This window comes from Protopterus annectens, chromosome 10.part0 (genome assembly GCF_019279795.1).
Source record: "Protopterus annectens isolate FY-2018-M chromosome 10.part0, PAN1.0, whole genome shotgun sequence".
Taxonomy (NCBI): Eukaryota; Metazoa; Chordata; order Ceratodontiformes; family Protopteridae; genus Protopterus; species Protopterus annectens.
The window spans coordinates 187,128,233-187,154,563 of record NC_056744.1 but is presented as its reverse complement, the minus strand read 5'-3'; the positions used below and the strand labels follow the sequence as shown (position 1 = coordinate 187,154,563).

At 40.8% G+C, this 26,331-nt stretch overlaps 1 protein-coding gene across 1 annotated transcript in view; it reads right to left on the bottom strand.

The window, feature by feature from the left end:
• Positions 1–26,331, bottom strand: part of DNAI2 (dynein axonemal intermediate chain 2) — an 817,148-nt gene that overhangs the window by 659,194 nt on the left and 131,623 nt on the right. The gene's annotated exons all lie outside the window — the stretch shown is intronic.

Below are 26,331 nucleotides of genomic sequence, written 5' to 3'. Positions count from 1 at the left end.
CCTTCGACACCATTCCCCATTCTGGTATTATAGACAAGCTCACCAGCCTGAACATAAACCCTGGGTTGCCAACTGGCTCACAGACAGAACCCATATGGTGAGAGTTGCAGGAGCTAGGTCCAACTCTAAACCGGTTACAAGTGGTGTTCCCCAGTGCTCAGTCCTAGGACCCCTCCAATTTGGCATATACTTCTCAGAGGTATAGGCAAGCACAGGAGGACTATGGCTGACCAAGTTCGCAGACGACTGCAAACTAGGGGCTATAATAGACTCTCCGGCTGATGCAGACATCCTCCAAAAGGGTCTCACTGAGACGGGTACCTGGTGTCAAAATCATGACCTCAAGCTAAATGCCAAAAAGTGCATAGCCATCCCCTTTGGAAAAAACAAAGTACCCACAAACTACCACATAGGTGGCAGTCTCCTAAATACGGAAGACGTAATAAGGGATCTGGGGACCCAAGTAGATAGTAATCTCACCTTTGATAATCACATTGCCAAAGTGGTTAGAAAATCCTTCTATGTGGCCCACCTAATCACAAAAGGGTTCGCATCCAGATCAAAAGAGGTCATTGTGCCCCTCTACTCATCACTCATCAGACCCATCACAGAGTACAATGCCCCATTTTGGATGTACCTTACAAGACACCTGCAACAGCTGGAAAGACCACAGAAGTACCTCACCAAGAGGATCACTGGCCTCAAACAGATGCTCTATGCAGCTCAACTGAAGAAACTCCAGTTGTACTCGGTTGCATACCGCCTACTGAGAGGTGATCTCTGCCTGCCATACAAGGCCATGTCCAACCCAGAATTGATGGACATACTCCACCTAAAGAAAACCTTATCCCCTCGAGCCACACACTCTAGGGATCTAAACCTCACCACAACAATAAATAGGACGTGCTGGAGGGATAGATTCCTGTCCCAGAGACTTCCCAAGCTTTGGAACAAGATTCCAATCTACATTAGGCAGAGCTCCTCGCTAGCACTCTTCAAAAGAATCCTTGACGAGTGGATGGGAAACAGAAAGTTTACCCCGGGGATCACTTCAGTGGCTGTGCTGGACTGAGGCACAGGGATCTAATCTAAGGGGGCGATGAAAGCCAACACATTCTGGCTAGGCTTATAAATGCCTTTGGGCAGATAGCCTAGTACCTACCTATGAACCAGCTGATGTTTCACCTACAATATGGTTTCTAGAACTTAACATAATATTCCAAGTGAGGACTTAGTAACACCCTGTATAAAAGGATCGTATTTCTATCTTTACAGTCTATATCACTAGCAATATACCTTAAAACTATGCTTTATCGTTCCATTAAAAACTTCACAGAATGATGGCCTCAGTGGGATTTCAATATATGCATTTTACTTTCTCACTGTCCAAACTAAGCATAATGTTACTACCACTACAGTCATCACACTACTAAAGCATGTAACTTTGCACCTTTTTGCAGAAAAAAAAACAATAGCCACCTATATGCTTGACCTGGAAGCCATTCTAGAACATGTCAGCATTAGTCGGGGTATAAAATATCTGAAATTCAAATTTTGTTAAGTAAACTGGGATCAGACAAACCTTATAATTTACTCTAGTATAATCGTAATCACATATACGCTTAAAAGTAGTCTTCAAAATGAAACCTGATGCCACCCCACTAATCAATGACTTTGTACCAATTGCCCACACTTCTAACTAGTAATCAATGGCTTTGTACTAATTGCTCACACTTCTAACTAATATGCTAAATTCAAGCATTATCTTACCTAATAAGGTTCACTACACCTCATCCTACCATCTCTTGTGCCACTACCCCTTATACCTATCTTACTCCCTCAACTCTGGTGGATTATATGTAATTCATGCACATCTTTAGTTTATTTCTCCACATCAAGTGTCCATAAATGTCATATCTGATTCTAGTAATTAGCTAACTGGTGGACCCAAGAATGGTAGAAAACTTCAGTATTTAAGAATATTTTTATTAAAAGACAAAACATAAGCTTGGAAAGATTTTTATGCACCCTGGATGGACTTGCTAATCTTCTGTTAGATTAACTGAGACTGGTAATGACTGTATTAACATTAATGTTGATATTGTTGCATTGAAAGCCAAGATTTTATGCTATTGAAAATAACCTGTTTAAACTGAAAAGAGAACAGTATCAAAACTTCCATATGGAAGTTTGCATAAGAGAGGGAATAGTCACCCATGGGCTACGTGTATTAAAATGCCTGCCAAGGATGTAGTGATCCTGAATTATTAACAGAATGGCAGACAATTAATCTTGAATCCAGTATTAAATATATGAAGCTCTTAGCTAAATTCTCTAAACGTGAAACTGATTGCATTTCTGCCACTGTGAAACAACAATATAAGGAGTTGGTAGAACAATTTCATTCAGATTTAGTGGACAAATATCTGAATGAAATTATGGAATCTTTAGCAGTATACGAGTGGAAACTGTGTAAGATAAAACAGAAAAAATTATCTAGAGATCGTATGGACTTTAAGACTGGTAATGTTTTTACATGGCCTTTGTACAACGTACTGAGAATCTTATGAATGAAATGCTTGTTACAACTGAAGAAACCCCTGGGATTTCAGTCAATGATGAGAGGCGTGAATCATTGGCCAGTTGCGAAACTGAATCCAATGTTGATTATACAACTTTAACCAATCAGATCACTAAAACATAATCCGTTAAGGAGCAGGGCACCAGAAGGAAGATGTTTCAAGCAGTAGTACAGGTTCATAGATCAGAAGAAGCTGTGGAGAGAAATACAGATCATATTGGAGGACAGATACCACATCTACTGGATTGCAGTCTTCAACAGCTTCTTTTTTTTCATCAGAAGTTAGCTTTCCCTCTTCCGATAAAGGAATTTGTGCAGACAGAGAAGAGGTCACAGTTACGGAGTCGAAATCAGATGAAAAGGAAATTAGAGGAAGCAACGGGAACGCCAACTATCAAGAAAGCCTGGGGTCTGGAGAAGAAGTCGTAATTTAGAATCTATCTTCTTATACACTTTCTGACACAGAGATTTCAATCCTGAAGAAAGGACCATCTTTTATTCCAATGCAGAAAATGGACTTTGCATAGGTAATACTTGATTTAAAGACTTTTACTAGAAATCTTATGTTAAAATTGAACTTTAAAAACACTGACTCTACTAATGATATATATATATATATATATATATATATATATATATATATATATATATATACTTTTAGAAAGCCTAGTACTTTTGTACCTCTGCTTAATCCTATTGTCAATGCATTTGAAAAGTTATGTGTAGATGACTTTTATAAGATTAATGAGTCAACAATTTTAGAAATAATAGCACTAAGTGTTTTAATCTGACCAGGGCTGAATATTTAGCTTTCAGAGGCTTAGAAAATAATAGTAATATAATTATACGACCAGCGGACAAGGGATGTCCAATCGTTGTTTTTAATAGTGAATGTCATAATGCAGACATGATAAATTTGTTGTCTAATGATGATTTTTATTTGATTATAAACAGAAAACGTGTAGATTTTGTGATACACAATGTTAATGCTACACTTAAAAATTTATTTAGTGCAGGTAAAATAGATAAAAGTCTTTTTGACTATTTTACTGTGCATCACCCCTTAATACCCATAATTCAAGGCCTACCGAAACTACACAAAGACCCTCTATGTCCTCCACTTAGGCCCATAGTTGCAGGGCATAACTGGTGTACACAGCCATTATCGATCTATCTCGAAAAATCTATTAGACCAGCTTTGACTATGATACCTCATATTTTAAAAGATATCAAGCAGTTTTTGAAAGATCTATTTTATATACAGAGAAGCCTACAGTTAGTAATAATGCATATTTAGTAACCATGGATGTTATAGCCTTGTTTACTGTCATTCCTACTGACGTTGGTATTAATAGTATAGAACAGTTTTTGGGATCTTATACAGAGTTAAGCATAGATAAAATCAGCTTGATTACCACTTTATTGAAAATGGTTTTGGAAAGTAATATATTTCTATTTGAAAATACTTTTTATTGGCAGAAGCATGGCGTAGCTATGGGCACATCTTGTGCCCATAACTATGCCAATGCTGTGATGGCTATATGGGAACAGAAATATATAGCAGATGGTCAGTATAGTGATCATATACTTTTCTATCCTAGGTTTGTAGGTAATTTATTCCTTGTATGGGACGGATCTGTTGAACAATTTAATGACTTTAGTCTATATTAACAATACCACTACATCCCTTCGTTTTTCTTCTGAGATTTCCCGTTAACATCAATTATTTGGATGTTAATGTTAAAACAGATGATAAAGGTTGTATATATACACAGTTGTATAAGAAAGCATGTCACTGTAACCATCTTCTTCACAGAAAGAGCATGCATCCACCACACATTTCAAAATGTGGTTCGTAGCCATGCCTTTTGAGCATCCAGACTTAGTGTACACAATCAGGATTTTATACAGCAAACAGAAAGGCTAAGTAAGGCATTTTTAAAAAGAGGCTATAGTCACAATGAAATTGATCAGAACATCAGGTTAGTTAATGGTTTGAGAGAAAGTACAGCTAAACTTTATTTCTCAAGTGGAGATGTTACTGAAATTGGAAATACTAAACTTCAAGCTGTGAACAAGAGGAAGTTAAAGGCTCTTATGTTTTATTCTAAGGATGCTAAATTGTTTAAGAGTGTTATTGAGAAGCACTGGAATGTTTTAATGACAGATAAGGACATTAAAGAAGTGCTTGATTCTAGACCAAGCTTTGTATACAAGAATATGAGGTCATTAAAAAGACACCTTTGCTATCCCAAAAGTAAGAAAGTTGTTCAGATGTTAAAATATAAAACCTCCTGTGGCAAATGTTTTTCATGTAAATATATTCATACAAATAATATGTTTATACATCCTGATTATGGTAAAACCTATACTTTTAATGTTCCTGCTACGTGTGCCTCAGAACATATAATATATCTCACACAATGCGCAATTTGCACATGTTTTTATATAGGAAAGACAGAGCACTTGGAGATCGTATAAAGGAACATATTTACCATATTAATAAAAGGAGTGATGCTAGTGCACTTTCTAAACATATACAAGCCACTAACAATACACATACATTTTTATTTATGGTAATAGGTAGAACATTTGAGGACATTAGAGGGGGTGATATCAGGAATATTACAAACAATTAGAGGCTAAATGGATAGTTAGACTTAGAAGCGACTATGGGCATGGATTGAACGACAAAGTACCTATTAGGCCTAAGCTAAAAAGTAGACCTCTATGTAGGTAAATATGCTATATGGTATTTTATATATATATATCTATATATATATATATATATATATATATATATATATATATATATGTGTGCAATTTTAATTATTTTAAGAGGTTAATATGTTTTAATGTATATGTGTGCTCTATAGATGTTTGTAAGTAAGTGCCAGATGCAATAAGTATTTTTTTTAATTTCTCACCTATGGTGATTTTTTGTGTTGTTCACTTTAAATAATAATTAATAGTAATCATGTGATTCACTAGATTGCTAAGTAAGTGTATTTATTGAAGGTTACATTCTCTTTGAAATGCATCTGAAGAAGCAGAGTTATCTGGGAAAACGCTTATGTCTGTGTTTTAATAAAAATATTGTTAAATAATGGAGCTTTCTGCCATTCTTGGGACCGCTAGTTTATTAGGAGCTGTTTGCATTTTTATTTTTTGTGGACCTGAGTTCTGGACAGGGATCATGGTGGTTGTTGTTTGTATAACTTGATTCTAGTAATTGTCACTTTCTCTTGTGCCCACTCCATAGTTTATCAGAGCTTTAAATAGACTGTATTTTTAAAATACTTTTACTAAATTATCACTTAAGACATAAGCAAACATATGGTAATAGAAAATAAAACAAACCATACTAGCATTTTTCCTTTTACATATATTATACAGCATATATGTGTTCTTTCTTTTTAACTATCATTAGTCCAACATTACATAAATTGCTCAATTCCTGCCTTCCTTAAACCTATCTCCTCCTCCTGAACATCATTCTGCATGTATTGATCCCACAATTTCCAAATTATTTATACTTAATTTGTTCCTTCCCTTTTCTGAAGAACCCTTTTCCAGTTCCTTTATCAATTTTACAATATTCAGCACTTTAAATGCAGTTGGTTTAAATGTTGATTTCTATTTTTAGTAATTGCTTTTTGGCAGTCAATAGAATTAAACTTAACAAGGCCATACTATATCTAGGCAATAGTCCAGCTCAAAAGAATAATTTCCTTGGTTACAGCTATTTTCTCACCCAAACTTTCTGACAGCGTACTCTGTAAGGAATTTTTAAAATCTGTCAACTTATTACACTCCCAAAACATATTTTCCCAATTGCTTCTTTCTTCCCCATCACACCTTCAACATTTGCTGTCTACCTAAAAAAAAAAAAAAAAAAAAAAAAAAAAAAAAAAAACGTCTTTGAAGTCTGCTTGCAGTGTGAAACTACCTAAGCAAACAGTTCCAAACAAAAATCCTGAGCCTTCTGGATGCTGTTACATGCTTGGGAGCCATACATATGTCCTCCCATGCTTGTTTTATGAATTGCTTTTCCAGTCTCTCTCCCCCAATCTATTTCTAACCTCCTTTGATTGATTCGTATGGTTATCATGCAATATTCTATATGTCCTACTATCATTTTTTAAACAGCAGCTTCTCTTCTAGATTTAACTAAAATCTCTACCAGAGCTGTTTTTTCACTTACTATCCCCCTATCCCTTTCTCTTTGCCTATACTCTGATATCACTCCATCTTAGGGAAGACTGTCTCTAACCTGCAGTCCAAACATCTTTTTGGCATCATTCCACTCTGTTAACCTTTCCATCACTAGTTATTTGCTCCCATTAACTTGGTTCCTTTGCCAGTTTTCTCCAGTAAATTCCAACCCTATTTTGCCTATTTTCTGTACCCCTACTTGCAGTCATCCCTATTGGCAAAATCTACTTTCTCCATTTTCATGTTTGCGTAGTTATTAGAATACTTTTTGCTACTTTACAAAAATAATATTCTGCATGGTTGTTAATATTATCCTTAAGGATCTGAATCCAAAACCTCACTCTCAACTTCATTCTTGACCCCCTCCCTGCTTCAACGTCATCCCTTTCCACTTTGAATTATAACCTTCTGCTTGTGTTTTGTAAATGAGCTTTAACTACTAGCTCTAAAATATTTCTTCAGATCAGGTAGTCCTAAATCACCTTGTTCTACTGAAGGATCATATCATCTTATCCCAATTAGCTCATGCACTCTTCCCCTCCCAGGTAAACTCCTTCAACTGTTTATTAATTATTGTCAACAACTTCTCCTCTAGTTGATAAAAATATGCCTGATCTGCATATAAAACTAAAAGAATTAAAACGTTTACTTGTATCTTACTATCCATATCCATAAACAAGAGTTACAGGTACTAAGTTTTTGTATTATCTTTTGTTTAGTATTTTTACACATATCCTTAGCTGCTATAACAGAAGCTTTTTTAATCTGTACTCTTAAATATTACATATTTTCATGTCCCCATAAATATGGGTATTGCTGAACCAATTTGTGTGTAGGCACAAAATTTATGGCTATAACCTTTGTTTTATCTTCATTAATTTTATATTCACAAAATATACAAAACTGTCTCAAAATGTTCCACAACACTGACATGTCCTTTTCTAGATTTGTCAGTACAACATAATATCATCGCACAAATCTCATATTTTCTTGATTAGCATACCAATTATATCCTTGAATTTCTGAGTCCTTTATTTTCTTTACTAGTGTGTCTAAATATAAAGCAAATGACAAAGAGGGAAGAGGACACCCCTGTCTGGTTTCTCTGTTCAATCACAACTTATCGGACAGGAACCCTCCCACTTTAATTCTTGGCTCCAATCCTTCATATATCCTCCTAATTAACCTTATTATTATATCAAGGAATGCAAATGCTTCCCTACTCAAAACCCCAGCTTACTCTGTGTAATGTTTTTTCTGCATCAACACCCCTAATAACAGCTGTCTTTTTTTACATTCTTATTCTATTAATGTTGTAAAATGTTTTCCTCCTTTCCTCAAAACTACATTGAAACATATCAATTTTAGGAACAACCTTTCCATTATTTTAGCTATTATAGACATAAACACTTTATATAATCACGGTTTAAAATTAAAATGGGTCTATATGAAGTTGGATCTGATGGGTATTTTCCATCTTTAGGTAATACAGCCACCACAGCTTTTTTCCAAGATGTTGGTGCTTCCCCTTCCTTTAACATACTATTAAACAAAATCTTCCAGATTTTTTCTCCCTTTCTTCCTTCTTAACTTCCAGACTTCCACAGGAATACCAACTCTTCCTGGAGACTTTCCTATAGATTGATTATACAGCACCATTTTATCTCATTGCTTCTTAACTGTTTGTTATTGAGACTCATCTACCTCTGACCTTGACATAATTAAGTCTTCCACAAATATTTCCATTTCTGATCTTTCCTGATTTCCCATTTCTTTGCTTTATACAGATTTTCATATCATTTCTGAAATGTCTATAATATCTCTGCAGGATCTCTGATTATTTTTCTTGTTATATGCTCCCTAAGTTTGGTGACAACCCTTTCTATTTTGCCTAAGTCATTGTGCTAAAAGTTTTTGTGCTCTGGAATTATCAAAAATATTTGTTTAACAGCAATTTTACTAAACTCACACATATTACCCAGATACCCCCTTATGTTGTTATTAGCACTCTACAGTTGTGCCTGATCTTGTTCTATGAGATTCCCCTTATTCTGCAATACTTTAACTTTTGTCATTCCCTTTAAACAATTCCTATTACATCTTAACCATATCTCTTTCTGTTTTATTTCTATCCTATTTTAAACTCCATTTTCATTTTATTCCACTCATTAGCTATTCCTTCTGAATACATTTCTATCTTGCCCAATAACTCTTGAATAATTTCCACTGCCCTTTCCTTAAATTCCTCTCTTTTTAACAGATAGGTAGGTGGAAGAGCACCAATGTCTCAGTTTTACATCACTACCCTGCATTTCATCTTAATTTTTATTGGTGCATAATCTGAAATACATATTGGATGCATAACAAAACTTTTAATTAAATGCACATGTTACTATGAAATATAATTTCTATCCAGTCTAGCCCAGTTATAGTACTTTGGGTAATATATAAATTCTGTCTGAGTTTCTACTACTGAATTCATGTCTTCCATACCAAATACTTTCACAAATTTCTACAGAAAACTACCCTCTTTTGTTAGATGTTCCTACTAGGTTCCCTCTGATACATCCTCACTATTGCAAAGCAAGTTTCAGTCTCCATCTGTAAGTAATATTCTCAACTGAAATCTTATTATTTTTCCCAAGATTTTATTAAGCTCCATAATAGCAGCTCTTGTGGAATATAAATACATTCTAGTATAATCTTCCTCCCTTGCCAATAGACCCTTACTATCACAAATCTAACATTCCTGTCTTTTCTGTTCCTCTTCTATCAATATTGGAGTCACTCTAGCAATCAGTATTATTATTCCCCTTTTCCATTGCCCTTGATATTCTGTTGAATATTCATCTTGAAATCCTTTGTCATATTTACATGCTCATTTTTCCAAATATGTCTCCTGCAGCATTGCTATTTGTACTCTGTATTTCTTAATACAATTCAATACTCTTTCATTTCTGTCAAAACCTTTAAGGTCATTTGCATTATAAGATAATATGGATAGCGCAGCCATTAAAAATATGAAATTCCAATATCTTGAAAACTTCAGAATTTTTGCAATCGTACTAAAAAGAAAATAAAATGATGACAAAAAAAAACTATACTATACAACTTTCAGTATAATACTAAACACAACCCTAAAAAATATTGGACATCCATTAAGGAAATCTTAATCCTGGCCAAAAATTTATCCCAAACCCGTCTCCTGATAACTCACCACTTGGAAGTGCAATACAGTTCAACTCTTATTTTATAGATCGTATACCTTCTCTAACCAAGGATTCCTCAACATCTAATCCCAACCCAGCCCAACAGCCACATATCACTACATCCACTTTCACCTACAAAGCTGTGCCCACACCCTGCATAAAACTACTCAAACAAACTTAAACTGGGCATTTCTTCAGCTAATGACAATCCAAATGAGTACCTAAAAATAGCAGACAATAGCAATGCTTATCCTCTCTCAATCCTTATAAATAGGTCAAGCTAGGAATCAGTGTCTTCCATTCCCCAACTGCAACCAAGAACCAAGTGTAAGGGAAAAAAAAACAACTCCAACCAATGACCAATAACCTAAAAAAAAGTGATGTTTGGAAAACAAAGTCCACAGACCACGGTGTAATAAAACCTTTATTCCAAACACAGATATTACTCCCTTTTTCCAATAATTACTTCAAATTGGTACCTTTCTTAAACACAATATTTAAAGGTTTGTTTTCAACCCCTTTAGGTCAGTGAGGGACGTAAATCTATCCCACTCTATTTTTCACCACATCAACCACCTTTAGTGAATCACGGCTGTATGCCATTGTAAGTACCCTATTAAACTTGCCATCCTTTTTCACACCATTAATGAATGTAAAATCATCACCTTTACCTAAAAGGGGCATAAATCTTGTCTTCCACTGGTTTTTAATATAAATAATAGTGTCCTCCAGTACCTTAGCCTGGTATCCCCTTTCCAAAAATAGTTTTCCCAAGAAGGCACATTACCCTCAAAATCTTCGTCTAAAGAGGTGAGCCTACTAGCTCTAATCAATTGCCCCTTAAAAATACTTCTCTTTTGCACATGTGGGTGGGCACTCTCAAAATGAAGATACGAATTAGAGAAAGTCTCCTTTCGAAAAACTTTGGACTTAATACTCCCAAAGGTTTTTATGATACTTATATCCAAAACGTCTACTACTTTATTATAAGTAATTTTACTAGTAAATTGTAGGAAGGTGGTAGTCGTGTTCAAATACTCCAGAAATTCATTCAATTTCTCCTCCGATTCCTTCCAAAAAATACAGATGCCATCAAGGAAATTTTACTTCACAGTATTTTGCCAGAAGCATAGTCTTGGAGCCTTCAGCAGACACAATAGGTCTGAGGGGGGATTATTTTGATCCTTGTGAACCTTAGGGATGATTTTACATTCATTAATGGTGTGAAAAAGGATGGCAAGTTTAATAGGGTACTTACAATGGAATACAGCAGTGATTCACAAAAGGTGGTTGATGTGGTGAAAAAAAGTGGGATAGACTTACGTCCCTCACTGACCTAAAGGGGGTTGAAAACAAACCTTTAAATATGTTTAAGAAAGGTACCAATTTGAAGGAATTATTGGAAAAAGGGTGTAATATCTGTGTTTGGAATAAAGGATTATTACACCCTGGTCCGTGGACTTTGTTTTCCAAACAACACTTTTTTAGGTTATTAGTTGTTGGTTGGAGTTGTTTTTTCCCTTTACACTTGGTTCTCAGTCTAGGAATCCCACATTTCCTCTCTCTGGAAAAAGTCACACAGTATCCCTTTGCACAAAGGAGGAAATTCAGCAGACATTAATAACTTTAGATTTACAGCAATCTTATCTCACCTCATCAAAATACGTGAAAATGTACTCAAAAACAATTGCTGGACAATCTCCTGCAGGAAGAACTCTTATCCTCTACACAACATGGCTTCTGTCCTTCCCACAGTATTAGCACTGCCCTTCTAACCTATATAGATATTGTCAATAAAGCTAGTGGTAATGGCAAACTACTCTCTTCCTTATTTCTAGACTAGTCTAAAGCCTTCAACACTGTTTACTACAGAAAACGTCTACTTCAAATATCCATACTAGATGTCTTTCAGCCCACTTTCTGTGGTTCAAAAGCTACCTGTTCAGTAAGTATCAGTCAGTAAAATAGTACTCCATGTTCTGTCTGTACCTCCTAATCAATACTGGTATACCACAATGCTCTATCCTTGGTCCCCTCATCTTTAACATTTTCACCAATACTCTCTATAAAGCCACACAACAGGCCACCCTCGTATAATATGTAGATGATTCCACTCTCATTTGAACATCTGACAACATGATATGCCTCAAAATAATTACTCAGGAAGTTTTAACAGCCACTGTAACATGGCTTCTTCATAACTCACAACTCATGCTCAGCCCAAAAAAGACCATACTACTACTTTTTTCCCCAAATTCTTCTCTCATGAAAAAACAAAATTTAAAGTCCTCTCTCTTGATAATACAACCATTGAAGTCACTTCTCACAGCAAATTATTAGGGGTGATAGTGGATGATAATCTTACATTCGACCTGCATATACAAAACTGTATAATAAAAACCCATCAAAAACTAGGAATGCTTTACAGAGTCAAAAATTGTCTCACCAACTCAACTAAAACTACCCTTGCCACTACTTATCTCCTCCCCACTTGTCTTTATAGCACTCCCACCCTTACTAACCTCTGGGCTTCACAAAAATTAAAGCTTGAACAATGCTATAACAAAGTTGCTAAATTTGTAGCATATATTCCTTTCAGAAACCACTGTATAGCACTGAAAAACCTAAACCGGTTAGAACTGCCACATCAGCTAACATATACACAGCTTCTTACTAGCTATAAAATTATCCAGCACTCATCTGCCTGTCTAGCATTAAAAAACATTTTTCACAACTATGGTCTCAGTCAGTCATTGTGCTCCAGTGGCCAGAAATTCCTGTCTGTCTACAAACCTAGGAAATCTGCTGGGCATTGTCTGTATTTGTAAAAGGTTGCTAAGGCCTGGAACTCCTTTCCTGTATCTATCAGGTCTATACCCTCCCTCCCACCTTTCAAAACCACTCTGAAAGACTTCATAGCTAAAATGTGGCTCTGTTCTTGCTCAAAACCAGGACAAACGATATATCTAAATGTGGATACCATTTCTTTCCTTATATCTCCTCACTCTTCCTTCTTCACTTACTTCCTTATTGCTATCAAATTCTCTTCCCTGACTTTCTCTCTAAATACACCATTCTTCCATTTTTCCCTCACTTTATATTGCAGTTCCTATATCTATTAGACTAGATTACCTTTAATTTCTCTATAAACGGTCTAAACGTTCTCTAACTATTAAATGATTGTCATATTCTTTGTATAGATTATTAACCAATGTTTTTATATCTAATTTGTTATAATTATTTAAACTACAGATGTTTTTTTTTTGTTTTTGAAGATTGTAAAAAAAGAAGTTATGTCTTACCATAATGTTCCATCTGTGTTGTTCATTCATTACATGTGGGTTAGGAACCGATCCTCGGTTCTGACTCAGCCAATTACCAAGCTCACGCCAGCCAGAAAACTCTAGAGCTAAGCTTTACCCATAGTGTCTTTCTCCAAGTTACCTCAGATCGAGTTTGCCCAGAAGACAGGACAGTTTATAGAAAGGAAATCGGAGGCTTTCTCTAAGCAAGTACCTTACCAGGAATGGAAGGACCATAACCAAATCTCCAACAGCCCTTGGAGGGGAATGGAGGGCGGGTTTGTAATGAATGAATGAAGATCAATAACAGATGGAACATTATGGTAAGACATAACTTCTTTATCTGATGTTGTTAATTTTCATTCATTTCTTACATGTGGGACAGAGTCCCTAGCTACCTGTTTCCTGGGAGGCCCTAAGGAAGAATATTCCTGAGCCGAAGGAAGCTCTTCCCCTAGAAATCATGTCCAGTTTATAATGCATAATAAAAGTATGAGGAGAGGCCCATGTTGCTGTTGCGCAAATATCATCCATGGAAGCCCTGGAATGGAAGGCTACCAAAGTTGAAACTGACCTTGTTGAGTGTGCTTTAATCCTTGCAGGAATAACCATATTATTTTCTTGGTATATGTAGGTAATGCAGTCTCTAAGCCATTTGAATGGGGTAACTTTAGATACTGCTTTCCCCATCCTAGGACCAGAATAGGCAATAAAACGCTGGTCAGATTTTCTAAAGGACTTTGTCTTGTCAAGATAAAAGCACAGTTGTCTTTGAACATCAAGCAAATGGAAAGTATATTCCCCTTTATTAGAGTAATTTGGAAAGAATACAGGTAGGTCTAAAGTTTGGTTAATGGTCAAATCCGAAATCTCTTTCGGAAGAAAGGAAGGGCTTGTTTGTAAGGACACCCCATCCCTTTGGAAGATCAAATATAGATGCCTCATACTCAAGGACTGCAATTCTGATACACGTCTAGCAGACGTAATAGCGACCATGAACAAGGTTTTCCAAGATAAGAATTTCAAATCATATGTGGCTGCAGGTTCAAAGGGGGAACTGGTCAGAGATTGCAAGACCACTGTCAAATCCCATGGTTCAATTAGTTGTTTTAAAGGGGGCTTGATATGCAGAACTCCTTTTAGAAGAGCTTTACACAGTCTGTGAGAGATTAATGACTCATGAAGACAACCATTATGGTAGTTGGATATTGCAGACAGATGGACCCGAATAGAGGAAGCTGCAGCTCCAAACTTCAGTTGAGTTGATAAATATTCTAGAATAACAGGCACTTGTGCTGAGAAAGGGTCAATATGCCTATCCTTGCACCATAGAAAAAAAATGCTTCCATTTACTAAGGTAAATCCTTCTGGCGGATGGTTTATGTGAAGCCAAGAGGATGTAATGAACTGGACAGGGTAGGTCACTTTGCCTGGCAATCAGCGGAAGTAGAGGAACCAAGCTGTCAGCTTGAGACTGGATACATTCGGATGAGTCAAGCTCTTTGGGTGTGTTACCAAGTTTGGGACTGGGTCCAGAACCCAGGGTTGACAAATTAAGTGAGGCCACAGAAACATGAACCAAATCTGACAAGGCCAGTAAGGAGCAATGGAGGATTACTTTGACTCTCAATCAAAGAGCCTTCTTCATGAATTGTGGTATCAATGGAAGAGGGGGATAGACCCATGGACCAATCGTGTAGTAGAGCATCCCTCGGTGATTCCCCCAGCGGGGGGATTAGGGTAAAGTAGCTGCTGCATTTGTGGTTTGTGGAGGAGGCAAACAGATCATAGCAAAGCTGACCCCAGTGAGTGAAAATCTTCATCACCACTATCGGATTGAGGGACCACTCGTGAGGCAAGAGAATGCATCTGCTCAATTTGTCTGCAATCACGTTGGAATCCCCAGGAATGTGGGTTGCTACAAGAAAGTGATTGGAAGCTATCACCCATTGCCAAATTCTCATGGCTTCCTGACATAGAGGGTAAGATCTGGTTCCGCCCTGTTTGCTTACATACCAGACTACTGACATGTTGCCTGATTGAATGGCAATTGTTCCCTAAGGGAGGACAGACTGGAGTGCTTGCAACGTGATAAGCACTGCCCTCAGTTCCAGAACACTGATATGCAAATTGGCCCCCAGGGCCGATCACGTGCCTCGGACTGTCTGTCCCTGATAACGGTCCCCCCACCTGATCAGGGAAGTGTCCGTGGTCACCGTGGCTAAGGGTAGACTGACGGAGAATGAGTGACTCCATAGATTTTGATCTGGTTTCAGCCACCAGAGAAGGTTTTGTTTGCAAAGATTTGTTATCCTGACTTTGTAAGATATAGAATGATCTAACAAGGACCACTGAATTAATAACAACCATTGAAGGAGGCTCATGTGAAGTCTCGCTAATGGAACCATCATGATGGAAGCTGCCATAGACCCCAGAAGTTGTAGAAGCACTCTTGCTGGAACTTTGTTGTGGTTCAAAACTGGTTGGAGTTGAAGTTTCAGCCTATGCAATTTGTGGGGGGGGGGGGGGGGACTCGACAAATCTGTGTGTCGAATTCTGCCCCAATGAACTGCAACCTTTAGGATGGAGTTAGTTTGCATTTGCTCTCATTCATAATGATGCCCAAGTGTGACAAAAGTTTCCCTGTTTGCAGTAAGATGAACAACAGTTGATGCTCTGTTAGGGCGGTAAGGAGCCAATCGTCCAGATATGGAAACACCCTGAATCCTCGTAGTCTCAAGTGAGCTGTCACCACTGCCATGCATTTGATGAACACTCTGGGTGCCGTTCAGAGAACAAAGGGCAGTGCTCAGAACTGGTAATGATTGGCTCCCAGCCAGAGGCGTTGAAAACTTCTGCAGCATTTGTCCATTTTTATGTGGTAATAAGCATCCTGAAGATCTATAGAGCACATCCACTCATCTTTTCCAAGGAAAGGGAGTACTGACTGTACCGTGACCATCCAGAACTTTACTTGCTTGATAAATTTGTTTAGGTTGCTAAGGTCTAAAATAGGCCTCCAGTCCCCTGTTTGTTTTGGCACTAAAAAGAATTTTGAGTAAAAGCCGGGTCCTTGTTGGTCAGGGGGGGCCTACTTGGATGACTCTTTTGAAGCAGCTTTGAATTACTATTGCTGCCAATTCCCTTTGACTGGGTGGCACATCAGAAATGTGCCTGGTTGGCTTTGGCATTGAGAAGAAGGGAATGTGATATCCTCTGGCTATTACTGTCTGCAGCCAAGTATCTGTGGTTATTTCTTGCCAGGCAAAGTGGTGCAGAGAGAAACGACCCCAACTGCCTCCAGAGGCAAGCAATCGTGCCGCTGTTCAGGAGTGCTGATAGGGCTATCCAGAGAAAGAATCTCTGGATCCCCTAAAGGGGTGTCTTCCTTTTGAATTACCCTCTCTGCCCCGGGGGGGGGGGATCCAGCCCATGTGTCACGGAAAGGCCCTTGGGATTTTCAGTACCACATCTTTCCACTTCTGTTGTTCCTGCAGTATGGTCTCTCAGGAGCAGAGAAACAGACACCTATGGCAGACAGGGTCTTACCATCCTTTTCACACCTGGCCAAGGTATCCTTAACCTTAAAGCCAAACAGGGATGAGGCCTCTATGGGAGTGTTAAGGAAGGAAGACTTGAAAGGGTCCGCGAAATCATGAAGTCAGATCGAGGCATGGTGTCTAGCCATGACTCCAGCATCTGCTGCTCTTGCCACCCCTTCAGTTGAGTGTGAAATCAGCCTCATGGAAGAAATGGAAATGGACTCTAGGGTGGCTAGTTGTGAGGCAGCTTTGCCCTGTACCTCATCAGACATTGCTCCTGCTAGCATTTCGGAAAGCTCTGAAATTAAGTCTTTCTGAAGTCGCATGAAGTGTGCCAAGTAGTTCATAGACCTGAGTTGCAAAGGTCGCTGAAGAAAAGACCCACTTCCCTATCCTATCGCCCGAGACTCCCTGTTAGGGGGATGGAACGTAGAGCTCTCCTCGGCAAGCTCTTTCTTTGTGGCTGCCACCACCACCATAGCATCAACTGGAAGACCTTTGGACCAATGGTGTTGATCTTCTGGTGGGGAGAGTATCTTATCCTGCCTACATGGGATCGGCTCAATGGCATCATGTGTCGTCCAAGCCCGCTGCACGATGTACTGAACAAGTTCATCTGAGGGGTCACCCAGGAGGTCGAGGATCAAGCTCGGAATGCCTGCAAGAATACGTACTCCTTGGGGGAAGGGGTGTTGGACTTCCAGTCAGCCAGCTGTTTCAGTATTTCCAGGATGTTCCCGAAGGAAACATGGGGTGACCATGAGGACCATTCCCCATCATCAAAGTCTGTATCTTCAATCAGCGATTCCTCCGGGGAATCAACATGTTTCCTCTTGCATGTTTTCTTGCGAGGAACCTCCTCAAGGAGAATGTCAGAGGAGGAACCTGCAGAAGGGAAACCTTGATAAAGGCTAACTTGAGGCTCCAGAGCCCAATGTCCAACTGTAGTGAGAGGTAGTAGCTATGGCTCAGAAGCAGGAAGCCGTGTCTCTGAAGCTGATGGGTCCAACTGGGGGCCAGCCATGGTTAAAGCTCTCTCCATCGCCTGGAAGGCCAGACCCCTCCTGAGGAGGGATGGGAGCCCAGAACTGAAAGAGACAAACTCGGAACTGGGGTCACACCCTGCTCCGAAAAACTAACCCCCAGGGAGGGAGCCTTCAGCAGAGACGGGGCTGCAGATGCAGGCCAATCTCAGACCTGAGGATGGCCTGTGTCTGAAGAGGGTTCAGACCAAAGACAAGTCTCCAGCTCCGAAGTGAGATATACTATCGCTGCTGAAGCCACTGGAACCAGGGTAGCAGTCAGTGACAAAACTTCCAAAACCTTAGAAGAGGTTGGAGGAGGAAAATACTGTGGAGTCCTCAGAGCAGGGTCCTTGGCTCTGAGTGGGAGGGAGGGTTTCTGAAGAGGAGAAATGCCTCTGGCTTTCAACAGCTGGTCTACCAGTCTCACTATATCCAACTCAGGCTCTTTGAGGAATGGGTATACAACCTCGAATGTGAAGCTGGATGTTCAAGGAAAGGACTATACTGTTGTCCATAAAAGGGGTCCAGTGATGGGGAATATCTGGTCCAGGGAGGAAATTCATCTCTCTGAACTGAGGTTGAAGGACCAGCATGAAGCTAAGGAAGGGAAAACACTAGTTCTGAAGTGGCTATAGGCACAGAGAGATGTGGCGGAGCCAAGTAAGTTTTCATGATGGTTGTCAGTGCCGAAGGTTGAGCAGATGAAGAACTCAGAGCAGATGATGTGGCCACTGCCATCGGCAAAGTTAATGGTGTAGTTGAGGAGGTCGGAGCAGATGAAATATCTGGTGTCGAAGGAACAGATGGTGCCAATAGAATCTTCTCTTTTGGAGCCAAGAGTGGAGTCGAGGATTTTGGTGGTCTCAGAACCGAAAAAGAAGTTATGTTCTTACCATAATGTTCCATGTGAGTTGTTCATCTCACCTTTGTTCTTACACACGGGTTCGGAGCCGATCCCTCAGCTCTGAGTCGGCCACATTCCAAGCTCTGCGTCTAAGAGAAGCTCGAGGCACAGTCCCTATCCCATGATCCCCTGCTGCTAACCCTCAGATCTAGTTTGCAAAGAAACCAGGCAACAAAATATATCTGCCTACACATGCATATGCACCAAAATTACCTATACACGTATATACCTAAAAGGTAATGATAGATACAGGCAAATATGTTATACCTGACTGACTACGCATGCATACATAGGCACAGGCAGTCACAGAGAACCAAAAGACAACCAGCCACGAGTCGTACCTGTTCCTCCAGAACACGGAGGGGGAAGGAGGGCAGGAGTGTAAGAACAAAGGTGAGATGAACAACTCAAATGGAACGTTATGGTAAGAACATAACTTCTTTATGTGAAGTTGTTCAATCTCGCCGTTTGTTCTTACACACGGGTAGCATCCCCAGCACCCTAAACCCCGGGTGGCTCATGGGAGAACATTCCTGAGAAGAGTGAAACCAAAGGAAGCCCTGTCCACTTTGTAATGAGTAATAAACATATGAGGTTTGGCCCAGGTAGCCGCAGCACAAATGGTATCTATAGGTAAACGAGCTGCATGTGCCAGAGAAGTAAAAACAGCCCTAGTAGAATGAGCTTTAACTTTGAGAGGAGTAGGCTGATTTGAAGATGAATAAACAAAGTTTATGCAGTCTGAAAGCCATTTGGATAGCGTGATTTTTGTAACTGCAAGTCCTTTCTTACTATCTGCATGAGACACAAATAGTTGGTCCGATTTTCTGAACTCTTTTGTTCTGTCCAGGTAAAATCTCAGTTATCTGTGTACATCCAATTTGTGAAGCATGTATTCCATCTTATTGGTATGGTTCCTGAAAAAGGTGGGAAGTTCTATGGACTGATTAAGATTCGATTCTGAGCAGACTTTTGGTAGAAAGGATGGATTAGTATGTAAGGTGACCCTGTCTGGAGGAAATATCAGATATGGTGGGGTCTCATTGACAGTGCCTGTAGCTCCGAAACTCTGTGGGCCGAAGTGATTGCCACCAGAAATAGGGTTTTCCAAGAAAGATATTTCAGCGGGCATGACGAAGCTGGATCAAACAGCGATAGCATGAGTTGGGATAGCATCAGGTTTAAATTGCAAGGAAAAACTGGGCTCTGAATAGGTGGTCAGAGATGATAAGTTCCCTTCATGAAAGCCCTACAAAGTTGTTGCGACATAATTGTAGCGCCTCCTTCACCCACATGAAAATAAGATATGGCAGCCAGCTGTACTCTTATGGTGGATGTTGATGCCCCCTGGTGAAAGAGAGTAGATAGAAATTCTTGAATCTTGTGAATAGGAGCAACCAAGGGGTCTAAACCTTGTTTGGAGGCCCAACACGCGAAACGTTTCCACTTGCTCTTATACAATCTTCTAGTGGAGGATTTGTGGGAAGAAATCAGAATATGTTGTACTGCTGGAGACAAAAGATCTGACCTGGCTAAGCTGGGAAGTGGAGCAGCCATGCTGTCAATTTGAGGGATGAGAGAGAGGGGTGAACAACTCCTGACGAGTGGGTCAGCAGGTCTGGCACTGGGTCCAGAGTCCAAGGTTCCTCTATTTGGTGAGCTTGGAGGAAGGGGAACCAGATTTGTCGAGGCCAGGATGGTGCTATCAAGATGATCGTCCTTTCCAGACCTTTGGCTTTCTGTAGAAATTTTGGGATTAGTGGAACAGGAGGGAAGGCATATAGGAGACCCAGGGGCCAATCGTGTACAAGTGCGTCCCTGGGGGCACCCCCCGGAGGGGGAAGTAGGGCAAAATAGCTTCTGCATTTGGCATTCAAGGGGGATGCAAAAACGTCGCAGCAAGGCTGGCCCCATCTGCAGAAAATCCTTTCCGCTACTTGATTTTTGAGGGACCACTCGTGAGGCAGCAGGATGGCTCTGCTCAACCTGTCCGCTATTATGTTGGAAGTCCCCGGGATGTGCATTGCTATGAGAAAGCGTCCGGTGGACACAGCCCATTGCCAGATCCTCAGGGCCTCTCTGCATAAGGGGTAAGACCTGGTTCCTCCTTGCTTGTTTATGTACCAGACCACTGACATGTTGTCTGTCTGAATTGCACCTGTTCCCGGAGGTAAGTAATCATGAAAGTGTTGCAACGCTAGCAACACTGCTCTTAACTCTAGGACATTAATGTGCAGTTTGTACTCCATTTCTGACAACTCGCCTTGAACTGTTCTCCCCTGAAAAAGTCCCCCCACCCTATCAGGGAAGTGTCGTGGTCAGTGTGGCTATGGGGGAGGAAGAACAAACAGGCAGCCTATCGTAAGTTCGTGACAGTTCATCCACCATTGAAGATCCCGTTGGCAAGATTCCGTGAGTAGGATGTTGTCTGACAACGGTAGTTGTTGGTAAGACCACTGTGCAAAGATTAGCCACTGGAGGATCCTCATGTGCATTCTCCCTGGGGGGACCACGATAAGGGCTGCTGCCATCATGCCTAAAACTTTCAAGACCTGTGCGACTGGGACTCTTTTGTTTTCTAGGAGAATAGAAATCTGTTCTCTCAGGGCTGAGACTCTTGACTGGGGAAGTCTGATCAGGGATAAGGTAGTGTCTAATTCTGCTCCTATGAAAGATATATGCTGTGAGGGTGATAAGACAGATTTTTCGAAGTTCAGAGTTATGCCTAAATGGGAACAGAGATTGATTGTATAGTCCCTGGCTTACAATAGGTGACGCCTGGTGGTGGCAGTTAGGAGCCAGTCATCTAACTATGGAAACACCCAGAATCCTAGTTGTCTCAGGTGGGACGCCACTACTGCCATGCACTTGGTGAACACCCTGGGGGCTGAGGTGAGGCCAAAGGGCAGAGCTCGAAACTGAAAATGACTGGCTCCCATCTGGAAGTGCAGGTGATCTCTGGATGGCCTGGCCATTTTTATGTGGTAGTACACATCCTTGAGATCTATAGAGCACATCCAGTCGTTCATTTGAAGAAATGGAAGGATCGATTGTAGCATGACCATCTGGAATTTTTCCTTCTTCACGAAGGTATTGAGTTTGCTGAGGTCCAGTATTGGCCTCCAGTCCCCTGTTTTCTTTGGAACTAAAAAGAACCCTGAGTAAGTTCCAGATCCTATTTGGTCCGCTGGGACTGGCTGGATGACTCTTTTTTCTAACAGCCTTTGTATTTCTATGGCTGCCTGATCCCTCAGATTGGGTGGAACATCTGGGAATCTTTTTTGGATGGGAGGATTGTTTAAGAAAGGGATGTTGTATCCTCTGGTTATTATGCTTTTTACCCAGGAATCTGAAGTGAGTTTTAGCCAGGCCTCTGGGTATAAAGCCAAGTGACCCCCGACTGCCTCCAGAGCAGGACAGCCAGGCCTCCACTCAGGAGTGCTGGAAGGGCTTACCAGGGATGCTATCCCTGTCACCCTGGGTCTGCGGACCCCCATCTGCCGCCTGGGTGGTGTCTTCCATTCCTTCCCCCTCCTCTGCCTCTGGAGGGGGTTTCACTAGGTGTGGATTGGAAAGCTCCCTGAGTCTTCCGGAACCACATTTTTCCACCTCTTTGCCCTTTGGGGTATGGTCTAGAAGGGGCAGAAAAACGGACCCCTACAGCAGACAGGGTCTTTCCTTCTTGCTCACACCTAGTGAGCGTCTCCTTCACTTTGGGCCCAAAAAAAGGAGGAGCCATCAAAAGGGGCATTAGTAAAGGAAGACTTAAAGGCTTCCGCAAAGGAGCATAGGCGCATAGAGGATTGTCTCCTCAGAGTGATCGCTGAAGCTGCAGCCCTACTCGATCCTTCGGCTGCATATGAAATGAGCCGCATGGATGAGTTAACGATAGAGTTTAGGGTATTGAGCTGTGCTGTCACCTTGTCTGAGACAGCAGCATCTGTGGTACCCTGTAGAGTATCTCCCAATTCTTTGAGGAGATCTCTCTGAAGATGGGTAAAATGAGTCAGATAGTTCAGCGATCGCATGGAAAAAGTTGCTGAACTAAAAATGCGCTTCCCGTATCTGCCCATCATCCTGGAGTCCTTGTTAGGAGGATGAACAGAGGAAGATGCTTCAGATATTTCTTTCTTGGTGGCCGCCGCCACCACCATAGCGTCAACTGGGACTCCCTTGGTGAGGTATGCCTTATCCTAGGGGGCAGTGATGTACTTATTAGGCCTCCGAGGGACTGGTTCCAATGTGTCAGGGGACTCCCACGCCCTTCGAGCTATTAAATCCATTAACTCGTCGAAAGGCGGAGTTACCCAGGAGGTGGAAGGTTGAGCCCCCAAAAGCATTCAGTAACACCGACTCATCCTCAGTGGGGTCAAGGGACTGCCAGTCACCCCTCTGTTTGAGAATTTTAAGGATGTCGGCGAACGAGACATCCTCTGAGGAGGACCGTGGGGACCCCTCTGACTCATCCAAGTATCAGATGTCAAGATCATCCGATGTCAATGATTCCTGTGGGGAATCAAGGTGCCTCCTCTTGCACAACCTCTTCCTCAGGACATCATCAGAGGGGACAACTGGTGAAGCTTCCAAGGAGCAGGGTTCACCCTCTGGGGTTGACTCAGGGTTTGGATCTCTACGCTTGATGGGAACCAGTGGTGCAGAGACAGAACATGGACCTTTCGGGGAGGGAGAAGAAGAATCTGATGATGTGAAAGTCCTACCAGACAAGACCTTCCTCATGGCTTCAAAGGCACCGGAGCCCCGGGCTGAGGGTTCCACAGGTTCTGAAGAAGATAGGCCCGGAACCACAGGCTCCGATCCAGAGGACGGAGCCGAACTAATCTGCGCTGAGGCACCAAGGAGAAGAGTTGGAACTGAAACTTCAGTTCGACTCTCCCCCCCAGAACCGAGGAGAGATTGTCGGCTCTGAGACCCCTCGATGGGTACCGAGGGTGTCGAGGTCAGTGGAGCCGAAAGCACTAAAGAAGGCTTTGGCCCCGGGGGATCAATGATCATCAGATCCTCGACTCCCGGCTCCGATGACTCGACAGGTCTCAAAGGAGGATCAACAGATGGGACAGGAAAGGCCTCAAGCTTCGAAACCAACTGGGATGAAACCGTAATCAGTTTGGATAAGGCCGTGTTCTCCATCAGTTTCTGCACCACGCAATCCACATCGGTGTCAGACAGTCTGGAGGAACGGGTCGAAGGGGCCGAAGAGGTCACCGAGCGAAGGATCGATGAAGGGGGTACCTCTGACACTGGCTCCAAGACCTGGACCTCGACTCGAGGCAGCATCTCGATGCTCGGCTCCAAGGTCTGTGGAGCCAGCAACCGAATCTTAGAAGAGGTACTCGGAGCCGATGACCTGGGCTCCGATACCTTCAAGACGACCCTTCGAAGACTTCGATGACTGGTCTGCCTTTTCCAATGCCTCCTGAAACTCCGGCTTCAGGAGACCTCTTTCAACCAGTTTCCTGCGTCTCTCCATCATCACTCTGCCACTAAACGAGTGGCAGATGGAGCAATCCTCCTGAAGATGGAGAGGGCCCAGACAGTAAACGCAGGAAACATTGTTATCAGTTATGGACATTTTCTGTCCACAATGGCAACGTTTAAAGCCAGATTTGGCTTTTTCTGACATTTTTAAGCCCAAAATAGCAAATACAACTATATGTATAACGTATACAAAACTACCACTAACACACACTATAATAACTTTCAGTTAACTGGTGAAAAGAAAAGGAACTACTAGTAAAAAATTGTGACAGAGCTCTGACAGAAAAAAGGAAAAATGGCCTAAGGCCTAGGAGCAGCCGCTCCCACAACAGTCTAACACTAATTTAAAACAACACACACACCAACACTACACTAATACTAGTACTATGTAATCCTAATAATAAAACTCAACAATTCTAACTATTTTAGTAAGATATATATATTTATATAGATATGAAAAAATATGAAAAATACTGGCCCGAGCTCTCACTCGACAAGACCTGTTGCAGCGGCAAACTAGATCTGAGGGTTAGCAGCAGGGGATCATAGGATAGGGACTGTGCCTCGAGCTTCTCTTAGATGCAGAGCTTGGAATGTGGCCGACTTGGAGTCGAGGGATCAGCTCCGAACTCGTGTGTAAGAACAAACGGCGAGATTGAACAACTTCACATGACTCCTTGTGCAACAACTTAGGAACCTTAGGCCTATTCCGATGATTTCGATTCGAGAGGAGAAGCGGGAAGAGACTCCTCTTTTTATCACTTTTCTTCAGAGGGGGTGAAGCCTCCATCTCAGAGATCGCCTCCAAAAAAGGAGATTTTAGTAAACCAGCAAGCATCGGTTTATTTTTGCATTCTGTAAGAGTGCGGGAGCTAGAAGTCCTACAAATATCACAAGGTGGTTTCTCCGATAAATGAGAAACCCCTAAACAGTAAACACAAGACATATGACGGCATTTTTCTGTCACATTTGTCACATCTTTTAAAACCAGTAGTCGTTTTCTTTTCTGACATGTTTTCCCAATAAGTATAACAATTTCCAAACAAGAAATACACACACAATCAGAAAATAGAAAATATAACAATAATAATAATAAAGGCAGTACAATATTAAGTGTAAGAAAGAAGGAACAAAAGGGATTACCAACTATGGTACAAAAGACTACCCAACCGGGTAAGAGAAAATACCAACAATGGTAGCTGATTTACCAACTGATAGAAAAAGAGAGCAAAGCGGGAAATAGGGCACTAATGAAAGGGGTACAACCCAACAACAAGGACTTTTTATAAGAAAAGACTTAAAGGAAGAAAGTTTCTCTGAAAATTATCAACAAAATGAACACTTAGCTGAGAGGCTGCCTGGCACGTCTTGTTTCTTACATGGCAAACAAGATCGGAGGTAACTTGGAGAAGAGCACGATGGTTAAAGCTCAGCTCGAAAGTTTTCTGGCTGGCGCGAGCTTGATAATCAGCAGAGTCCCACATGTAAGGAATGAATGACGATTAACAACATCAGATTTATTGTTCTTAAAATTCTGCAGTAATTTGGAGCTTTTCTCTCCAGGCCTCTACTGAAAATGGGCTTCTACCCAGTTGGACTTTCACTGTAATCAAATGTCAATCAATCAATAAATAAATACAATTACGCTTAAAAGATATTGTTCCCACCTATTATACATGGCAGTCTTTGAATGTGTAATTCCAGCTTTTGTCTTACCTGCACACACTAATATTTGGAAGGCTGATCTTTTATACAGTTGTTTCTTCTCATCTCCATTTGAACCCCATGTCACATTTTCTAAGACTATTTGTTTTAATGTAAATCCTCAGACACAAACTAAATATATTTTTACAATACTCTCATCCCCTATTAACTTAGAACAAACAGAAAAAACTATGTACATCTTAAAAAATCCTCCAAATAGGAACAATTGTCACAAATCAACAGCTGCACTCATAGGCATTATCTAACCTAAAATTAAAGAAGTCATAGTAATGCACTGGCTATCTTTAAATAAAACTAAAATGTATATTGTTTATTAAATGTATTAAAGCATT